We start from the raw sequence: 6091 nt of genomic DNA, 5'->3' as shown, positions 1-6091 counted from the left end.
TTACACACACACACACACACACACACACACACGCACACATGCACACACCTTTGGCATGTTTTTAGGTAGGAGGAGATAGAAGGTATTCCCTCTTCTGAAGGCTCCAAGTCTCCTCATAGCTCCTGCCACTCCCTGGGTGACTGAAGCATTTGTCACCATCTTCCTGAACCTCAGTTTCTTCATTTGTAGATAATTCTTAGAGTTGACAGCATTTTATGAGGAACAACAAACAAAAATGCTTTCAAAGTGCTTTGCAAACCTACAGTACTCTGTAAATGCTTAATGATAATAATATACAGTAGGGCATCTTCCCTTGAAAACAGCAGGAGTGTTTCCTTCCATAATGACCTGACAGATGGGTTATGGTATCTAATCCCCTTAAACCCCCAAAGCTCTTTGATAGTGGATGTTGTAAAAGGCCAGATTAGAGCACATGCTGCTCTTTTATTGAGCCCTTTCTTTCAGTATCTATGCCATGTTCAATTGCTTCCTTCTCTAAGTACATTACATGTTAACCTACTACCTGCAGGAACAATTAGGAGCAAAAATAGAGACTAAAGGACAGTGCACTCCAGTAGGAAAAATTAGTTAATGCTTGTTGTCCCCAATATTAAAAATCCACTTTGGCCTTCACATGTGGTTTTTGTAGAAGGTTCCTGCCCTCCTAAATCCTGACTATTAATCTCAAGCTGTGGGTATTTGTCGATGGTGAGCACAGGATTTTTTGTGTGAGATAGTCCTGTATGTGGTAAGAATGGAGCTTTAGTGATATTAATTCTAAACCAGTGAGGCTTAGGAAAATCACAGGCAGTTTAGGATATTTGTAGCACTTATGTAAGAGTTGGAGCTTTCAATCAGTTCAAAATGAGGAAAGGATGATGAACAGTTATTCTACTGTAACTTTTACTCAGCCCTTAAACCTGGATTGGACCAAGAAGTTTTTTTACGTTTCCACTTTTTGCTGTGCTTTTCTTTTGAGAATAACTATTAAAGTTATCAGTTTCTAAAACCTTTTGTGACAATCCCTTAACGCACATTCATCATCCTTCCCTAGTACAAAATTTGCTTTCTGTGCATGCATGAAGGAGTGTAAGTTGTTGTGCAATCACCCATGCCATGTAATTTGTGTAATCAAGGAAAAGAGAAAGGAAGAGCAGCTGCCAATAATAATTAGTTTCTTAACTGAATATATACCGCAATAAACATTTTAAGCACACCATCTCTTTGAATTTGGGGTGTTTTAAAGAAACAGAGTGGTTTAAACACTTCTTTAAACAGTGTTTTAAAGAAACAAGGGCTCAGAAGAGCCCTTTTTTGTACACTGGATTCTCCCCTTCTCACCTTCTCAAAGTCATCACTTCTACATGTGTGCCCTCTTTTTCCTGCATCTTCATACGTTCCTTCTTTTCTGAATAATCCTCATGGTACAAAAATGCTTAAATATCTCATGACTTTATAAAAACTTGAGCCAATTTTGCGTCTGCATTTCCTTCATGCTCCATTTTTTGGAATCTCTTTATAGCAGAACTTCCCCAAAGAGTTATCCCTACTTTCCAGTTTCATGTTTTAGCTTGTTCGTGCTGCTAAAACAAAATACCATATACTGGGGAAATTGTAAAGAACTATTTTTGACAGATCTGGAAGCGGAAGCCTAAAATCAACACACCAGCAAGTTTGGTGTCTCATGAGGGCTGCTCTCTGCTTCCAAGATGGCACCTTGTTGCTGCATCCTTGGGAGGAGATGGAGAGAAAAAAACAAAAAGAGGCCTAGGCTGGTTGCCCCTAGCCCTTTTATAAGGCACTAATCCATTCATGACGAACGGAAAGCCCTCATGACTTAACCATCTCGCAAAAGTAACACATTTTAATACCATCACAATGGGGATTAGGTTTCTACCTGAATTCTGGAGGGGACATATTCAAACCACAGCACTCCACTTTCTGCTTCCCCTTTTCCTATTCTCTGTCTCCCTCTCTCCTCTGCCCCATCTTGGTCACTGGGGTTTGTATGCATGTATAAATATATGCAAAATATCTAAATATTTTGACAGGTGCTAAACACTGACCATGGATTCTCCTGGAATCTTTATTCAACTCAGTTTATTGTTTTGTAATTCGCAGCCACCATTCATTCATAAATTGCCAGTGTACAATTCAATGAATGTGGACAATGGGAACACACATGTAACACAACTCACTCAAGGTTTAGAGAGTTCCCTTGTGCCCCTTTGTAGGCAATCTCCAACCCCATGGCAATTACTGTTCTGATTTTTAACACCTAGATTTGTTCTGCCTTTTTCTGGACTTTATATGAATGGAATAATAAACTATATGGGGATTTTTGCTCAACATGTTTTTAAGATTTATCCAGTTGTTGCTTATATCAATAATTCATTCTTTATGTTATTGCTAAATAACAATCTATTGTATGATTATTCCACAGTTGTTTTATTGTTTTTAATCTATTCTCCTGCTGATAGACATTCCATTTTTTCCCTGTTTTGGCTATTATGAGTAAGGCTACTATGAACGTTCTTGTTGGCATATGATTTTATTTATTTTGGGTAACTATTTAGAAGACGAATTTCTAGGTAACAGGATAGACACATGTTTGTAAGAAACCGCCAGTTTTCAAAAGTGGTTGTACCATTATTATACTCCTGCCAGCAGTGTATGAGTTCTAGCTGCTGCACATTTTCACCAACATATGGTGGCAGTATTTTAGTTTGAGTCATTTCAGTGTGTGTGTGACATGGTACCACAGTCTAGCTTGAATATGCATTTCCATGATGAGCACTTTTCATGCATTTGTTGTCCATTTGTTTATCTTCTTGTATAAATTGTCTGTTCAAGTCTTTTACCCATTTAAATAAATGGGGTTGTCTTTTTATTATTGATTTTAGTAGTTCTTTTTGGATTCTGAACACAAATCCTTTGTTAGATGTATGTATTGCAATAGTTCTTGTAGTGTGTTGCTGCTTTTTCATTTGTTTCAATGTGCATTTTGTTAAGAAGTCATTAATATTGGTAGTGTCTATATTATCAGTATGTACTTTCATAGTTAGTGCTTTGTATCCTCTTTAAGAAAACTTTGCATACCACAAGGTGATGAAGATACTCGTATTTTCTTCTCCAAGTTTTATAGGTTTAGCTCTTACATTTAGGTCTGTTATCCTTCTCAAATTAGCTTTCGTGTGAGTGAAATGAGGGCTGAAGTTCATTTATTTTTCCACAAGAATGTCTTGTTTCAGAACCATTTCTTGAAAAAATTTTCCTTTCCTCATTAAATTGTCTTACCACTTCGGCAAAAAAAAAAATCCTAATATATACACCCTCATGTGTTTTGTTTCATAGATTTTTTTTGGCTTATCTTTAGACTAATAACACATGCATACAACTTAATTACTGTGGCTTTATGTTAAAGACTTAAAACAAAGTACCTGTAGTATTATCTATGCAGCTCTGTTTCGCTTCTTCACGTGTATGTGTATGGATGGCTGTTTTGGACTGTTTTAGGATATTATTATATAAATTTTAGAATACACATGTCAATCTTTACAAAATTATGGGTTTTGATTGGGGTTGCATTGAATTTTCACAACCATTTGGATAAAATTAACACGTTAACATTGTGAACTCTTCTAATCTGTGAATATTTTTATCTCTATTTATTTAGGACTACTTTAATATTTCTCAGAAATGGTTTGACAGGTCTTGCACTTCTTTTGTTAAATGTATTCCTAAGTATTATATATTCTTTTGTGCTTTTTAAATAGAAAACTTGTTTTATTTTCCAGTTGTTCACTGCTCGGAGATAAAAGTATAATTGCTTTTATTACCTTGTATACGAATTCCACTTGTGGTAGATTCATCATCCTCCACATTTCTGCCTGAGATGAGAGCACCGGGAAGGCTTCCCTTACTTACATATTATGGCTTCTCAATTTCTGATGTTTAGTTCATTTGAGATCTTTAGTATTTTGATTCCTTTTAAAATATTATGATTTTTTAGTTTATCTGATCTGCCTTGTTTTGGTTGTTAGGATAAGAGTGATGGTCTCAGCCAGGCGTGGTGGCTCATGCCTGTAATCCCAGCACTTTGGGAGGCCGGGGCAGGCGGATCATGAGGTCAGGAGATCGACACCACCCTGGCTAACACGATGAAACCCCGTCTCTACTAAAAATACAAAAAATTAGCTGGGTGTGGTGGCAGGCGCCTGTAGTCCCAGCTACTTGGGAGGTTGAGGCAGGAGAATGGCGTGAACCTGGGAAGCAGAGCTTACGGTGAGCTGAGATCATGCCACTGCACTCCAGCCTGGGCAACAGAGCTAGACTCCATCTAAATAAATAAATAAATAAATAAATAAATAAATAAAGAGTGATGGTCTCTTGCATCTTTCTGTAAGGACCATTCCAGAAGTGGAATAGCCCTTAACATAGTTTTAATGTCTGTAGGATCTGGAGTGATATCTCCTTTTACTAATTTGTGTTTTCTGTGTTGATTTCTTGATCAGTCTTTTATAAGTTTATCAGTTTTTAAATTCTTTTCAAACAATCATCTTTTGTGTTTGTTCATTTCCTCTGCTGTTTGTCTGTCATTTCATTAATTTATGTTCTGGTATCTATTATTTCCTTCCATTTACTTACCTTGGCTTTCATTTGTGTTTCTATTTCTAGTTTAAGGTAGAAAAATCACTACTTTTATAATTTTTCCCTTGTATATGCATTTAAAGCTATAAATTTCCCTCTAGCACTGCTTTAGTTGAATAACACAAATTTTGATATGTTGTATTTATATTGCCAATTAAATATTTAGTTAAAATCTGTTTCATTTTCCTTTATGATTTATTCTTGGGTTACTTAAAACTGTGTTACATTTAAAAATATTTTGACATTTTTAGATCTCTTTCTGTTATTATTTTCTAATTACTTTTGTAGTTATTAACTATATGATTTTATAAATGTCAATTACTTCAAGTTGCTTACTCAAGTCTTCATTATTCTTACAGGTGTCTTTTTTAGTTGCTCCATCAACTAGAACCAATTGTGAGAGAGGATGTTAAAAGAACTAGTTGTGATTGTGAATTTGTCCATTTATCTTTTGGGTTTTGTCAGGTTTTGCATCATATTTTTCGGAGTTCATTAAGAGTGTTATATATACATATAAGGACATGATCGACAGAATGAAAAGACAACCAACTGGATGGGAGAAAATATTTGCAAAATCATATATTAGGTAAGAAATTAATATCAGGAATGTATAAAGAACTCTTACAACTGAACAACAAAAAACAACCCAATATAAAAATAGGCAAAGGAATAAAAGCTTCAGCAAAGAAGATCTGCAGATGGCCAATAAGCACATGAAAAGATGTTTAACAGCACTAGTTATTGGCCACAAGGAGATTCTACTTTACATCCATTAGACTATCCGCAGAAAAGCAGGAACTAAGAAGTATTAGTGAAGATGCAGAGAAATTGGAACCCTTGTGCATTGCTGGCAGGACTGTAAAATTATGAAGCCTCTGTGGAAATAGTACAGCTGTTCTGCAAAACAATTAAACAGAGGATTACCATATAATCCAACAATTTCACTCCAAAGAATTGAAAGCAGGGAATCGAACAGATATTTGTACACCCATATTCATAGCAGCTGTATTAGTCTGTTTTCATACTGCTATAAAGAACTGCCCAAGACTGGGTAATTTATAAAGGAAAAAAGTTTAATTGGCTCACAGTTCAGCATGACTGGGGAAGCCTCAGGAAACTTACAATCATAGCAGAAGGTGAAAGGGAATCAAGGCACATTCTTCACAAGGAGGCAGGAAGAAGTGCCGAGCAAAGGGGGAAGAGCCGCTTATAAAACCGTCAGATCTTGTGAGAACTCAGTCACTATCATGAGAACAGCATGGGGGAAACCGGCCCCATAATCCAGTTACCTCCACCTGTTCTCTCCCTTGACCTGTGGGGATTATGGGGATTACAATTCAAGATGAGATTTGGGTGGAGACACAAGGCCTAACCGTATAAGCAGCATTATTCACAATAGCCAAAAGGTGGAAACAACCAAATGTCCACTGACAGATGAATG

This window comes from Mandrillus leucophaeus, unplaced genomic scaffold (assembly GCF_000951045.1).
Source record: "Mandrillus leucophaeus isolate KB7577 unplaced genomic scaffold, Mleu.le_1.0 Scaffold184, whole genome shotgun sequence".
NCBI lineage: Eukaryota > Metazoa > Chordata > Mammalia > Primates > Cercopithecidae > Mandrillus > Mandrillus leucophaeus.
Note: the sequence above shows the minus strand (reverse complement) of the source record.